This window comes from Leopardus geoffroyi, chromosome B3 (assembly GCF_018350155.1).
Source record: "Leopardus geoffroyi isolate Oge1 chromosome B3, O.geoffroyi_Oge1_pat1.0, whole genome shotgun sequence".
In the NCBI taxonomy this organism is placed as follows: Eukaryota; Metazoa; Chordata; class Mammalia; order Carnivora; family Felidae; genus Leopardus; species Leopardus geoffroyi.
In genome coordinates this window covers 138,484,468-138,500,252 of record NC_059337.1, presented here as the reverse complement: position 1 = coordinate 138,500,252, position 15,785 = coordinate 138,484,468, and the positions used below count along the sequence as shown (strand labels likewise).

The 15,785-nt window shown below is 49.9% G+C and overlaps 1 long non-coding RNA gene across 1 annotated transcript; it reads right to left on the bottom strand.

The window, feature by feature from the left end:
- Nucleotides 1–4,453: 4,453 nt before the first annotated feature.
- On the bottom strand, nucleotides 4,454–14,846 carry LOC123584278. Its single transcript, XR_006705296.1, has 3 exons — nucleotides 14,835–14,846; nucleotides 11,437–11,441; nucleotides 4,454–4,946 (listed from the first exon to the last, which is right to left on the bottom strand). It is a non-coding gene; the product is annotated as an uncharacterized LOC123584278 (long non-coding RNA).
- Nucleotides 14,847–15,785: the final 939 nt, after the last annotated feature.

Genomic DNA, 15,785 nt, shown 5'->3' with positions numbered 1-15,785 from the left:
GGCCGATTGGCTGGGGAAGGGTCGGAGTCCTGTTACGCAGGTCGCCGGGCGTGTTTTGATCAGGAAGTTTGAACGGTTGAGCGGGAGGTTACTCAAGGGGAGGAGGCATGGTCTGAGGTTTCTGCGATTTTCCCGGAAAGGGGGAATGTCGGAGACATAGTCACTCAAGGTGGAGGACACGGAACAAGATGGAGTCGGCCGGCATAGGTCCACCCTTTCATTCCCCCCTTGTCATGTAGCTTGTGGACCCAATCATGGGACCAGCTGCATTTCTATTTTGTAACCCGGGCGTGTATTGTGACAAGGGGAAAGGAGTTTGGAGGTCTATGCAAAGTTCTGGGAACCAAGTGTCCCTGGGTGGCTCTGGGAGGTCTGATTACGTATTGTTCCCAAACTGGTGTCTATGATCTGCCAGGTGATATTTTGGGGGGCGTGGGGACTCCCAGCAGCATGAGCAATGACAAGCAGAGTTAACAGAGTTATCAATATTAGGTGGGTCGAATGCACTGTAGCTTGAGCTTGAGCAGGTTGTGTTGGTCCCAATTGACGGCCCATTGCATGACGAAGTCCTTCCGGATCGAGGAGGGGTCCGCTGGCCGAACGTGGGTGTGATGGACCCAGGTCGCAATGCCGTCTACTTTGAGAGCGGTGGGGGTTGTCAGCACCATGATGTAGGGTCCCTTCCAGGGTGTCTCTCGGGTCTCTCGGTGGTACCTCTTGACGTAGACCCAGTCTCCCGGCCTGTACTGATGAGGTGTCGGGGTTGGGCCAGCCTCATAGATGGCATGGAGGCACGGCCAAATGTCCTCGTGCACCTTCTGGAGCCCTCTCAAGGAAAGAAAAAGTTCTCGATCTTTAAACTTAGCAAGAAGTTCAGCTCGAAGGTTGGGAATAATAGGCAGGTTGTGGCCTGCCAAACATGATCTCGTAGGGAGTAAAACCCAAGGTGTAAGGAGTATTCCTAACCCGGTAAAGGGGATACGGTAGGAGAGTCAACCAGTCCCCACCAGTCTCCATGGTTAATTTGGTAAGGGTCTCTTTTAGGGTTCTATTCATTCTTTCTACCTGTCCTGAGCTCTGGGGCCTATAAGCACAATGTAATTTCCAGTTTGCCCCCACCGCCTTGGCTACTGCCTGTATTACCTGCGAGATAAAAGCTGGTCCATTGTCTGATCCTATCATGGCAGGAAAACCATACCTGGGTAAGATGTCTTCTAGTAGCTTCTTAGCCACCATCTGAGCCGTTTCATGCTTGGTTGGGTATGCCTTCACCCAGCCAGAGAAGGTGTCTGTAAATATGTATAAGCATACTTTCCTGGTTTGACTTCAGTGAAGTCGACTTCCCATTGGGCTCCCGGTCTGGTGCCTCTGAGCCTGGTTCCTTTTTTATTTGATGTGGCTCTTGCGTTGGTGAGTTGGCAGGTCTTGCAGCAGATACACCTTGCTCTATTTTGGTGTCCTGTTGGTGAATCTTGATTCCGGCATGTCGGATTAAGTCTTTTAATTTTTGGGCCCCCATGTGAGTAGACCGATGCATGTGCTCTAATATTGAGACTCCGAGCTGGTCTGGCAGCACGAGCTCCTTGTTAGGTGTATACCACCATCCCTTTATCTCCTGGGCCATGGGGAGTTTCTTGATCCACTGTAACTCCTCCTGGGAGTATTTGAGCAGGTCTGGTAAAACTGGGTCTCCCAAGTCCGGTAGTTGTTAAGCCATTTTCTAGCTCCCAACGTTAGCGCCTTGGTAAGGGCGACGAGCTCTGCTTGCTGGGCTGATGTTCCGGAGGGTAGAGCCTCCGCCCAAACGGTGTCCGTTTTGTTGACCACTGCTGCACCCGCATACCTGTGTCCGTCTCGCACAAAGCTGCTGCCATCAGTGAACCAAGTAGCCTCAGCTTCGGGGAGGGGCCGGTCGGTCAGGTCCATCCGGAATCCATGTACTTGTTCCAGGATTCCCGCACAGTCATGTAGTGGAGCACCTAGGTCAGGGTCGGGCAGCAGGGTTGCAGGATTGAGGGCTGCACTGCGGTGGAACCGCACTCATGGAGGGTTGAGTAGGAGGCTCTGGTAATGAGTCACACATGTGTTGCTCATCCATCTATCAGGAGGCTGTTTCAGGACCCCTTCACTGGCGTGTGGGGTCGTGATCCAGATCTCCTGTCCTAGGGTCAGTTTGTCTGCGTCCTTGACTAGGAGTGCTGTCGCCACAATAATTCTTAGGCATGGCGGCCATCCAGCAGCCACTGGGTCTAGTTTCTTGGACAGGTAAGCCACCAGGCGGTTCCAGGGGCCTAAGGCTTGAGTTAGAACCCCTTTTGCTATTCCCTTATGTTCGTCTACAAAGAGGTGGAAGGGCTTCGTAATGTCTGGTAGGCCCAGGGCTAGGGCACTTAGGAGGGCCTTTTTTAACTGATTAAAGGCAGTTTCTTCTTTTTCAGCTCATTTAAATGTTTTCCCCTCTTTGGTAGCTTCATATAGGGGCCTGGCGATCTCAGCAAAACCTGGAACCCAGAGGCGGCAATAGCCGGCTGATTCTAGGAATTCCCTTACTTCTCTTCGGGAGGTGGGAGTAGGGATCTTTAGGACAGTTTCTTTTCTGGCATCTGATAACCGCTGCTGTCCACCCTCCAGGATATATCCCAGGTAACTTACCCTCTCCCTGCATATCTGAGCCTTCTTCGTGGATGCCCGGTACCCCAAGGCCCCCAGGGTAGCCAGCAGGTCCTGGGTCCCTAGCTCACAGTCTTTGGCCATGTCGGCAGCAATCAGGATGTCATCTACGTACTGTAGGAGGGTGAGGCCAGGGTGCCCCCTTCTGTACTCACCCAGGTCCTCGTGTAGTGCCTCGTCGAAGATGGTGGGAGAATTTTTGAATCCCTGAGGTAGCCGTGTCCAGGTGAGTTGCCCACTGTAGCCATCCTCCGGCTCATGCCACTCGAAGGCGAACAAGGGTTGGCTCTGGGGTGCCAGCGACAGACTGAAGAAGGCGTCTTTTAAATCTAGTACAGTATACCAGACCCTGGAGGGCGCCAAGGAGCTCAAGAGAGTATATGGGTTGGGAACAGTTAGGTGTATGTCCGTGACCCTCTTATTTACTTCCTGGAGGTCTTGTACCGGTCAGTAGTCATTTGTGTGAGGCTTTTTGACCGGCAGTAGGGGGGTGTTCCAGGGAGACTGGCAAGGAACTAGTACCCCTAGGCTTCGTAGTCTCCAGATGTGTGGCTGGATCCCCTTCTGAGCCTCCTGAGACATGGGGTATTGTTTGATCCTTACCGGACTTTCTCCTGGCTTCAGCTCTACCAGGACCGGGGTCCTGTGAGTGGCTAGTCCTATCCCCCCTGTCTCTGCCCAAACCGAGGGGAATTCTTGTAGCCATCTGTCTATATTATCTTCTCTCAGGAGTGTCTCCTGGTGGAGGCGGTACTCATCCTCCAGTTTCATGGTCAGGACCTGGATGGGGTGGCCGTTGCCATCGGTGACCTGAGGCCCCTCTTGTCTGAAAGTTATCTGAGCTCCAATCTTGGTCAGTAAGTCCCGTCCTAACAATGGGTAGGGGCATTCTGGTATTACCATAAAGGAGTGGGATACCTGGCCCATCCCCAAATCTACCATTCTTCGGGTAGTCCATGAATACTGGCTCATACAAGTTGCCCGTTGTACCCAGGACTTCTTGCTGGCTAGTTTTCCTTGTGGGGTGCAGAGGACCGAATGTTGTGCTCTGGTGTCGACAAGGAAGTCAACAGGGGTCCCCTCCACTTTAAGAGTTACCCTGGGTTCGGGGAGAGGGTCCGAACCCCGACTCCCCTAATCACTCAGTTCATCTAGCTCTAGGACTTTTACTCGATCAGTCTTGCCTCCCTTCCTGCCGGCCTTTTTCATACAATCTCGGCCCCAATGCCCTATCTCCTTGCAGTATGCACACTGATCTTTCTTCAGCCTCTGCTTCCCCCCCTTGGTGGTTCCTTTACCTTTTCTTGCATCGTCTGCCAGCTGCCAAAGACAGCAGTCTCGTTCCTCGGGGGAGTTAGCAGTGGTAGCTAGTAGTATTCTGGCCAGGTCTCGAGTCTGTTTACTGCTGGCAGCTGCCATGGCGCGAGCCTGCTTGTCCTCAGGAGGCTCCCGGTTATTATATACCTTTTCAGCTACCACCAGTAAGTCCTGCAGACTTTTTTCTCCTAGTCTATCTATTTTCTGTAATTTTCTCCTAATGTCTATGGCCGATTGGTTTACAAAGGCCATGATAACAGCTGCCTTGCTTTCCGGAGCCTCTGGATCCATGGGGGGTATAGGTACGGAATGCCTCCATGATCCGTTCTAAAAAGGCAGCCGGAGATTCATCTTTTCCCTGTTGTACATTTCCTACCTTGGCCAAATTGGTTGGCTTTCTAGTAGCCATTCGGAGACCCCCCCATTAGAGTCTGGCAGTAGACCCGGAGCCTCTCCTTACCTTTTGCCGTGTTGAAATCCCACTGGGGCCGAGTTAAGGGGAAGGAGGCATCTATCTGGGCCTGGTTGGTGGTGGGATTCCCGTCTGCGCCCGAACTAGTTTTCGGGCCCCATTGAGGATTGTTTCTCTTTCTTCAGTCGTGAACAGGACCTGCATAAGCTGCTGGCAATCGTCCCACGTGGGCTGATGGGTAAAAAGAACAGAGTCTAATAAATCAATAAGCCCTGCCGGTTTCTCGGAAAACTTAGGATTCTGAGCTTTCCAATTGTAGAGGTCACTGGTGGCGAAAGGCCAATAGTGATGGGGCTGATTCCCCTCTGCATCTGGGGGTCTAGTGGCTCGCAGGGGCAGAACAGTGGAGTCGGCGGCGGAGGCGGATTGTTCCCTCTGAGCCCTTTGTCTGGTAAAGGGTGGGCTTCCCACTGGAGCGTTTCTGCCTCCCGCTCTCGGAACAGCGTCTGCCTCCCCCAGAGGGGGAGGATGGTGTTCTTCCGGCATCCTAGGGGGGTTATATGGGGGAGGAAAAATTAATTCTTCTTCAGTCCCCCCTTGTAGGACAGGGTAGAGGGGTGCTTAAGGCTGAGTAAGACTTTTCTTGTTTTCCTTCTTCTTTGTCCCCTGCAAAGCAAGAATGGGTTTTGGCTCCAGAGGGAGTGGGGCTAGGAAGGGCCTAAGCCAAGAGGGTGGGTAGAGGGGTAGTCTGAGTCTGTCCCATAACATCCGTCCAGTAAGTCCACAGAACAAAACAGAGAAACACAGAAACAGACAAACAGAGGGCCCTTAGAAACAGTCTTCCACCTCCATGGAAGCAAAACTGAAAGCTAGCTCAGACCTTTGAGGGGCTTCCACATCCCTCCAAAACTGATGAGGGGATTCCACGTCCCTCCAAAACCGAAAGCTAGATGACGGCCTCACGCCGACCGGCGGGAGCGACCCGCCTCGTCTCAGACCTTTGAGGGGATTCCACGTCCCTCCAAAACCGATGAGGGGATTCCACATCCCTCCAAAACCGATGAGGGGATTCCATGTCCCTTCAAAACCGATGAGGGGATTCCACATCCCTCCAAAAGGGAGGATCGGAACGTCTTCCGAAACTCCTGGCCCGTGGTCCTCCAGTGCGTCCACTTAGATCGCGTCGGGCACTACCAGAATTCCAGAAATGAGCTCACACAGAAAAGATGGAACGAACAGACACTAACTGTGGCCAGTCAGGCTCTCTGGGTTGGGGGTCCCTTGGGGGTCTTGGGGATCCCGGACGAGCCCCCAAATGTTATGCCCAGAATTCATGATCCCCAAAGACCACCAGGGAGCCGAGTCCAATGCAAAAGCAAAGAGCCATTATTCAAGCTAGCTCGAGCTCAATCCCCTACCTGCACCAACGCAGCAGTGAGATACCGGAGAGAGGAAGCGAGTTTCAAAAGCACAAAGGTTTTATTGGGGCCTAGGGGCAGTTGGTGAGGTAATGGCTGTGGCCTCAGCTGACTGGCTGGGGAAGGGTCGGAGTCCTGTTACGCAGGTCGCCGAGCGTGTTTTGATCGGGAAGTTTGAGCGGGAGGTTACTCAAAGGGAGGAGGTGTGGTCAAGGTGGAGGACACAGAACAAGATGGAGTTGGCCAGCATAGGTCCACCCTTTCATTGAATACACATCTGTTTTTATCCCCAAGGCCAAGCTTTGTCCACTCTACACACTGTAAGGTAAATTAACATTTCTTGTGATATGGTTAAGATCTCAGTGGGGCAGGAGGGCGTGCACTTGGAGATGCTTGGCTCCTCCAACATAAAATGGCATACTTAAGAGGTCAAGATTAGGCCACCTCCAGGACCACCTGTCATGCTAGGTCAAAGCCCTCTATTGTCCTGCTGAACTACTGTCAACACAATTGTATGATTCTGTAGACTGTAGAGTTTGTTCCTTGTGACTCACAAAACATCAACAGACCCGTTTTCTATAGTTAAAAAAAAAAAAAAGATTTAATTTAGCCTGACTCTGCCACCTCCATGTCACCCTTCACTGTCACTCCAGTAGGGCCTCACACTCCTCCCCATCATCACCCCTTACTTCAGAGCGCCAGCATCCGCTGATTTCATCTGGCTTCTGGATGCTCCGCCAGGCGTCTCATTCTTGTTCCAGACACATCACTCCATCCCACACTGGGCACCGCTCGGATTCCTTCACCACTGTAGGTGACAGACTTTGGGGTCTTGTTTGGAGTTAAGTTTGAGGGTTTGGGGAGGTTTGTGGGTTAACATTCAGACGATACCTTACAGTGGGATATTAGGCCCTCGTTTTGCAAAACTCTCTTAGCCACTGCTACATTATCACCCCTCCCCTCCCCTTCCCTCCCCTCCCCCATTAAGTCCAACACTTCTTTTTGGGCTCCTCCCTCCCTCCCAGACCCTTCCTTCTATAGCTAATCCTTGAAAAGCTAACATTCTTACTTTAGTGTGCAGAACAACTCGTTCTGTTTGCCTCGGGGCTAGCTCATCAGTGATTCAATGCCTCATCACTGTGTTCTGGTAAATAAAAGACAATCCCAAAAAGAAACTATGTCTCTCTCTCCTAGGAGCCAGGGCTGCTATGGCCAATTATGGGTTCTTTATTTTCTTTCTCTTTCTGTCTCCTTTCTTGCTAGTGTACCTACTCAGAGTGTTTGAGCTGAGAAGGAAGAAGGGCGGGAGAGTTTGCAGGGACAGAACCCATGGAGGAACACTTACTGGAAATCAGGTGGGAGGTGGTCCGCTGCAGGGAGTCCTTGGGTGCTCCTGGTGGGCAGAGGCCAGGAGAGGGGACTGAGCCAGGCCCAGGATTGAGAGCAGGCCCGCTGGGCTAAGAAAGTGCCATTCTAAGAACCTCCCCCTCGGGGAGGTATGGTTCTAATGATGCCTCTTTTATGCACATGAAAATAGGATCTTTGATTACCCACTTTGCTCAAAGTTAACAGAGTTGGTAAGTAGCAGGCTTGGAGTAAAGCGGGCTCCTGGCCCTGGGCCACGCTCTTGGTCATGGTGCTATTATTGTGCACTCTAGGAAGACAAGCACACTTAGATGGAATGCCAGTCAACCTCCTTACTCAGACCCCCAGTGAAGTGTTTGACCTCTCAGAGGCACCGTTTCCACACCTATAATAAGATAGGTGCGTTGAAACCTATCTCGTAATGTTAAGATCAAGTCAATGTGAAGTCAAGTAGGTTCGATAAAAATCAGTATTCCTTCTTTATGACATTTTCTGTATTTTGTGAAAAGGATCATTAACAGCATCTTTAAGGTTGCTTCAAGGTTGATTGAAGCATCTTTAATCCGTTTCTAAGATTGTTTTACTTTGTAAAAAAGTCATAAGCATTGAGGGACAAACCCAGTGCCTGTTCCTTGATTTTGAGTTTAATACAATTTAAACAGGAGGGAACAAATGACTATTGGTTTGTAGCTAGAGATGAAAAAATGTTGCAAGAATGATCCAATTTGATCTGTAAAAACAAAAAAAACAAAAAAAACAAAACACACAATTGGCAGATTGAAGGGCTCGCCTTTAAAACTACTACACATAATCAGGTCGATTTTTGCTCCGTGTTACAACTGCCTTTTCCCCAACATTTCTGCTTTCCTTGGAGACTGTTTAACAGGGTGGCAAGTGCCCTCAGCCCTGTTTGCTCCAGGCTGCCTAAAATGAATTTATCCAGGTGTTAATGCCACAGAAGGAGAAGGTAAACTTGAAATAACACTGTATTATTAGTTTTGTAGCTACTTAAAACAAAGGTCTTTGCATATATAAAGAAAAGAATGAAACTTGTATATTATGCATTTTTATTCTCACATTTCTGCATAATCCTTTTTTTAAAGACAGATTTGTAAATACCATACCCTGAATTTCATTCATTAATCCCAGTTTTTAAAAATTCTTTTAATGTTTATTTTTGAGAGACAGAGAGGGACAGAGCACAAGTGGGGAAGGAGCAGAGAGAGAGGGAGACACAGAATCCGAAGCAGGCTCCGGGCTCTGAGCTGTCAGCACAGAGCCCGACGTGGGGCTCGAACTCAGGGACCACGAGATCATGACCTGAGCCGAACTCGGCGCTTAACTGACTGAGCCACCCAGGTGCCCCAGTTTTTAGTTTTTCAAATGAACTCAGCTCCTTCGGTTCCGAGAGGCTCCAGGTAATCTGCCTACTGGTTGGCATGGCCAGGTGAAGGTGTGGGAAGCAGTGGAGTCTGGAGGCTGCATTTTAGTCCCAACCACTGACTAATCTGCTGTAGGAACGAGTCCTACCAGCCCCTCTCCGCACTTTAATCACCTCTGTCAAGAAAGGGAGTTAGGCTAAAATGAAATGACAATGTACGAATTACTGTGGTATGTAATTAATATAGATTCTCTCCTTTTAGCCTTTTAAAGAAGTACTTTCATTGCCCCCAGTTTCCTAGTGAAGAAACAGCCTCAGAGACAGTTAGCTGTCCAAGGTGAGTATGTGGTGTGGCCCAGATGTTCCCAGAATCGGCCCTATTTCTGGCCTCCAGTATTCATACGTTTAATGCAGTCTTTGGCCCTGAGCGAAGTGCACAAATACGGAGCTCTCTGGGGCGCACTTTCCAGCACAGAAGGAAGCACCATGATGGGGTAAATGGAAGGCAGGGATCAGGAATTCAGGAAGGTCCGGCTGCGGAAGGGCCAACCAAGCAAGCAAGTCCCTCTCAGGAGGTGACACTCCAGCTGAACCCAGAGCCATAAGAAGGTACCAGGGAAACCAATTAAGTTAAGGAGTCAGAGGTCAGCAAACTTTTCCTGTCAAGGGCCAAACAGTAAATATCTTGGCTTTATGAGCCATAAAAGTCTCTGTTGTGGCTACTTGGCCATTGTATGGAAGGCACCCCCGCATAATCCATAAATGATGAGCATGGCTCTCTTCTAACAAAACTTTATTTGTAAAAACAGGTGACTGGCCAGATTTGGCCTATGGGCTGTAGTTCGCTAGCCGCTGTTTTAGATGGTAAATACTAAGTTATAAGGTACCGGCAGTGAAGGTATTTAGGTAAGTGGGGAGAGAACCATTTGTAATTACTTGTTTGTTTTTTTTTTCCTCAATTTTTTATTTTTATTTATTTTTTTGAATTACATTTATTTTATTTTTTATAACTTACATCCAAATTAGTTAGCATCTAGTGCAACAATGATTTCAGGAGTAGATTCCTTAGTGCCCCTTACCCATTTAGCTCATCCCCCCTCCCACACCCCCTTTAGTAACCCTCTGTTTGTTCTCCATATTTCAGTCTCTTCTGTCTTGTCCCCCTCCGTTTTCATATTATTTTTGTTTCCCTTCCCTGATGTTCATCTGTTTTGTCTCTTAAAGTCCTCATATGAGTGAAGTCATGTGACATTTGTCTTTCTCTAATTTCACTTAGTATAATACCCTCTAGTTCCATCCACTTAGTTGCAAATGGCACGATTTCATTCTTTTTGATTGCCAAGTAATATTCCATTGTGTGTGTGTGTGTGTGTGTGTGTGTGTGTGTGTGTGTGTGCATATATAAATATATATGTATATACCACATCTTTGTCCATTCATCCATCGATGGACATTTGGGCTCTTTCCATACTTTGGCTATTGTGGATGGTGCTGCTATAAACATGGGGGTGCATGTGTCCCTTCGAAACAGCACACCTGTATCCCATGGATAAATGCCTAGTAGTGCCATTGCTGGGTCGTAGGGTAGTTCTATTTTCAGTTTTTTTGAGGAACCTCCATACTGTTTTCCAGAGTGGCTGTATCAGCTTGCATTCCCATTCAATTTTTTAAATGTTTACTTACTTTTGAGAAAAAAAAAGAGACAGAGGCATGAGCAGGGAAGGGGCAGAGAGAGGGAGACCCAGAATCCAAAGCAGGCTCCAGGCTCTGAGCTGTCAGCACAGAGCCCGATGCGGGGCTCAGACTCATGAACTGTGAGATCATGACCTGAGCCGAAGTCAGTCGCTCAACCGACTGAGCCCCCCAGGCGCCCCTGTAATTACTTGCTTTTTGGTGGGGTGTGTTTATCTTTCAGCTCATCAATACCAACTTTAACTGCACAAGTGAGCCGTAAGTACATTTTCCTCCTAAGAAAATAAAACATTATAAATCAAAGCCCTTTGAGCACGCCCCAAACCTGGAGCCCGTCACAGGAGTATTTTTTAGTTTTGAGTGTATCATTGTAGTTTTTGTTTTCAATATAGCACTTATATTTATCAATATCTGATGAGCTGTGTCATACAATTTTAGTTTTTGCTGGCGGGTGAGGGATGTAAGCGGCAGCCTAAGTACAGGACGGGTCGCACCTCCTGCCTCCCCTTGGCCCTCATCTCCTGCCACTAAGGAGAGGAAGCACTTGATAGGTTTCCCTGGCTTTTGAAGGTCAATCAGGTCATCAGTCAGGCTCATCAGGTAAATAGCATGAAGTCTTCGAAATGGTGGACCCAGCATCATGCCCCATGAAACGCCAAGGCTCAAGGTCCGGAAGGGTTCATGTACCCTGGGGCAAGACAATGAACGTGTGCTGCTTCCCTTCCCAGTAAAGGCAGACTGTTTCTATCCTCTCTGATGGAGATTGCTGACTTGCAACAATCCATCTTGGAGAGCCTGGGTGGCTCGGTCGGTTAAGCATCCGACTCTTGGTTTCGGCTCAGGTCATGACCTCACGGTTTGTGGGTTTTGAGCTCCGTGTTGGGCTCTGCCCTGACAGTGCGGAGCCTGCTTGGGATTCTCTCTCCCCCTTCTCTCTCTGTCTCTGCCCCTCCCCTGCTCATGCTGTCTCAAAATAAATAAATTCAAAAAAATAAATAATCCATCCCAGACCCGGTGAAAACAGATATAGCAGAGAAGCTTCACAGAATTGCCCAGTAGGTCTCTGGCCTTCTGAGGTTTGCAGTCAGTAACTGAAAGTTGAAACAACTATCAGCCCATTGTATGAACATGATTTGGTTTAGCAGCAGTTTTCTGTTGGGTTCAGAAAGTAAGAAGGCAACCTGGGCTCAACCGACTTTGGCATTTTACCTGGCAGATAATTCAGAACGGGGGAGAGGAGTCCTGATTGGCGAAGGAGCGTTTGCAACATGGAATCTAAGCTGGTGAGGGATCAGCGAAGAAGAAACCATTACACAGGATCTTTATATATTCAGAAAATAAGTCCTTTGCCAAATTTCCTCTACGTGCTTGTTTTTTTTTTTAATGTTTGTTTGTTTGTTTATTTAGAGAGACAGAACGTGAGCAAAGAACATGGGCAGAGAGAGAGAGAGGGAGACACAAAATCCAAAGCACGCTCCAGGCTCTGAGCTGTCAGCAAAGAGCCCCACGCGGGGCTCGAACCCACAAACTGTGAGATCATGACCTGAGCCGAAGTCGGACACTGTAACCGAGTGAGCCACCCAGGTGCCCCCATATAGGTGTTTTCAATGTGACCCTTCATTATTTTTTCCTGACTCATACCTGCGTACAAGAAAACAGGTTTTGTGTGTTAAATATATAACCACTTGCCTTCTTGAATTGTCTTATCGGTTCAGATATATTCGGGTGGTAAATGTTTTCCTTACGATGATTTGGAAAGTCTGTACGGTACGTTTGGAGGTTTATGTAATAAGTAGCTCGGTTTGTTATTCACCAGCCTCTCAGCCCTCCACCTTGAACGATGATGTAGTGTATTTGTGCTCCCTCCCACGGCCCGCTCTCGCCCACCACCACCGGTTTTCATTGGTTTAATGAGTCTTAGTTTTTCTGGGAGTTACTTTTCCCCTTTATGTAATAAGTTCCTAACTCTGTTACTTGGCCTTTCCTGAAGCCCTTTCCATGAAGACCCCTATGTCCTTACTCTACCCTGCCTTCTCATTCCTCTTCCCAATATTTGGAAGCAAACACTATTATGATTTTCATCTTGTCATACGTTAGAAGCGTAAGGGGTGCCTGGGTGGCTCAGCTCAGGTCATGACCTCACAGCTCGTGAGTTCGAGCCCTGCGTCGGGCTCAGTGCTGACAGCTCAGAACCCGGAGCCTGCTTCGGTTTCTGTCTCTGTCTCTCTCTCCTCTCCTCCGCTCATGCTGTCTCAAAAATAAATAAACATTAAAAACAAAAGAAGTATAATACTCCACGCTCTAAGCAGAATTCCTAAGAGTGGCTGATTGGGCCGAAATCTTTCTCCAGACCCACACAACACCTCCACTCACAGGACGCTGTTCCACATGCATCTGCAACTCAATACCCAAAATCGAACACGTCACTTTATTTACCCTAGATCTCTGCTGCTCGCATGTTCCCAACTCAGGACGAGTGGGCCAAACGAGACTCCGAGGGCATATCCTTGACTCCACCTCTTGCTACGTCCAACGTCTGCCCATCACCAAGTTCGATCTGTTCTCTCTCCTCAGTCGCTCGTGTGTATTCATTTCTCTCCATCCCCGCAGCCTCTGATTGGCTGCGCAGAGGAGGAGAGCAGGGATGGGGACTCAGGCTCTGGCCCCGGCTTTGCCACTTCTGATGACAGACCAGGGCACATTGCTGGGGCAACAGATCTGCCTTTCTCCTAGGCTTGCTTTCGGGATCAAAGTTGGAAATCAGACTGTGTGTTTCATTCATAATCTGTAATGGAAAGTGCTGCGTAGATGGCAGTGTCATGTAAAGGTGAGGATTCTTCTACACTGATTCTTCCTCCAGGAAGCCTCCCTGGATCACCCAGCAGCATGACAACCACCCCCTCATTCTCTTGCCTCACTTTGGCCTCAGTTGCATTCAGTGCTGATGCAGTCCTTGGCTCTGCGGCGAAACTGAGCCCCGTGAAGGCAGGGACCGACTCCTACTCACTTCTCTTTCCCTAACACTCGGCACAGGGTCTGGCACAAAGTTGAGGTTCCATAAATGTGTGTAGGACCTGGCCAGAGGCCCTCCGGAAGCTCCCATACTTGAGAACAAACAACTGCACCAATGAGTGACAAGGCTCGGGCAGAGCTATCACAGAGAGGAGACTCAGAACGTGAAGTCTTTAATGGTTCCCATGGAGGAAGATGTCCAGTGGGTGACACAGCCCGGAAAGAGCCAGGGCTGGGCTCACCCAGGATGCAGACATCCAGGGACGTGTGACCAGCATCTGTTGCCGTTGGTCAGTGCCCAGGCCACATGGGGAGTGTGGAGTTTCCAACACGGCCCCTGGTTTTGGCCGAGTGGAAGGACACGCACGGCACGTCCTTCATGGTGCTGATTGTGGCCAGTGATTCCGACATACAGGGTGGCCCCAAGGCACCATGCAAAGTAATTAAACCACCTGTATATTGCCCATAATTCTTTAAAAAAAGATAAATTTTCCTCATGTTCCTGGACAACCTTTCGTTTGTACATTAAAATCTTTAACACAGTCCCTTGTAACTAGTTTTTATAAGTCTTCAGCTCCTTGTAGGTGGGGCCGGGCCAAATTTACTCACCCTGCCCTGAAGCCAACTGTCACGACGTTTTAGGACCAGACTGTAAGGAGGCCACAGCACACACGCACACCCCACTCATGAACATGTGGAGCAAGCATTTAGAAAACACACAGAGGGGCTCCTGGGTGGCGCAGTCGGTTAAGCGTCCGACTTCAGCCAGGTCACGATCTCGCGGTCCATGAGTTCGAGCCCCGCGTCAGGCTCTGGGCTGATGGCTCAGAGCCTGGAGCCTGTTTCCGATTGTGTCTCCCTCTCTCTCTGCCCCTCCCCCGTTCATGCTCTGTCTCTCTCTGTCCCAAAAAGAAATAAACGTAGAATAAAAGCTCTTTAAAAAAAAAAAAAAGAAAACACACAGAGAACGTAGGCGGCCACATGATGGCTTCTGGCTCGCATGCGTCAGCGCAGTGTGGCCATCCTGAATATGTGCCGGGAGTGATTTTAAACATTTTGATGTGCTTTTCTCTTTGCTCCCTCCCGTACCAAGCTTCTGTCTCAGATGGCCTTAGACATCCACCTCCCAGAAGAAAGGGCAGACTTAGTCTTTGCTCCAAGACAACAGGGAGCAACTGAAGGCTTTGACATTTGCACCTGGACTCCGCAGGACGGCACCCTGACCAGACAGGCGGCCGTCTTGTAGGAGGATCTCCAGATTTCTCTTCTTGTCCTTAAGCATATCAACAACTGAGTCAAAGACCCAGGGGAGGTCAAAGGAGAGCCTGCTGCTTTTTTGTTGGGGTGGAAGGAAAGGGGGGTACACAGGGAGGGAGGAGAAAAATCAAGCTGGCCCACTTCCCCTTCCTGAGCACAGAGAGAAGGAAAATCACAAGGTAGGTAGGGGAAACTTAAAGGTAGGAGGAGCCAGGGGGAGCCCCTGGGGCCAAAGCAAAAGGCACAAAACGGTGAGGGTGGGGTGAGGAGTCTAGGAGTGTATCCTCTGGGAGTCACTACCATACCCCACGTGGTGCCAGGGCAAGCTGACCCCACAGCAGGTGCGGAGGACAGACCACCCAGACGGAAGCTTCATGGGGGTCACAGGAAACACTCTGCACGGAAGCAGTGGGAGCCCAGATGAAGCTGTCAGGGGCACAGAACATGCGTGATAATGCTGCAGGGGAGGCCATACAGGCATGCAGACCACAGGCAGGTAAAGGGGAGTGCATCCCCAGGGAGCAGGCTGAGCCTGGGGAACCTCCCAATGCCATAGGACAAGGACTCCCTGGGACACAAGAAGCAAAGCTGTCCAAACCTGACGCTGGAGACTTATTGCGGGGGGGGGGGGGGGCAGGGACCGGAGCCCCATTTCTCCATAAAGAGGCTGCACCCCAGTCCAGCTACCCTCAGGACTGGAGGCTTCCTTCCCCCATCCTGGGAGCCTTTCCAGATGCCGGACAGCTGGCTTTCCCAGACATCTGTAAATAGCTGGCGCCCAAAACCAGCCTGCTTGGCACCCAAGAGGTGTATTTCTTGATCGTTACACTTGCCCTCATGCCTGCCATGTATGAAGGGAGACGAAGCGGGGCTGAGTTTCCTCCCCTGGACCACATGCTCACTGGGTGTCCAGTAGAGCCCCCCCCCCCTCACCCTGGCATGCCTCCTTCTCCTGCCATCCCTGGCTTTGTAAGCTTCCCATTGAACTAAAAGGATGGTTTCCTAACTCTTGCCCTATGCATCGTTATGGAATCATTCCTGGCTTGTAACTAGGATACAGGCTGCACAACACCCCCTCCACCCCACATACCTCTGTCTCAGGCCAGTGGGAGGGGAGGGCATTCTGAGAGTTTTCCAGAGAGCCTGTTTCTCCCATCACAGAAGCCTTTAACTGGAAGGGGCCCAGCCCAGCCTCTGCTCACGGGATCTCGTTTTACTCAATCACTCCTCCATGGTGGACCCCAGCTGTTACCGTGATGCT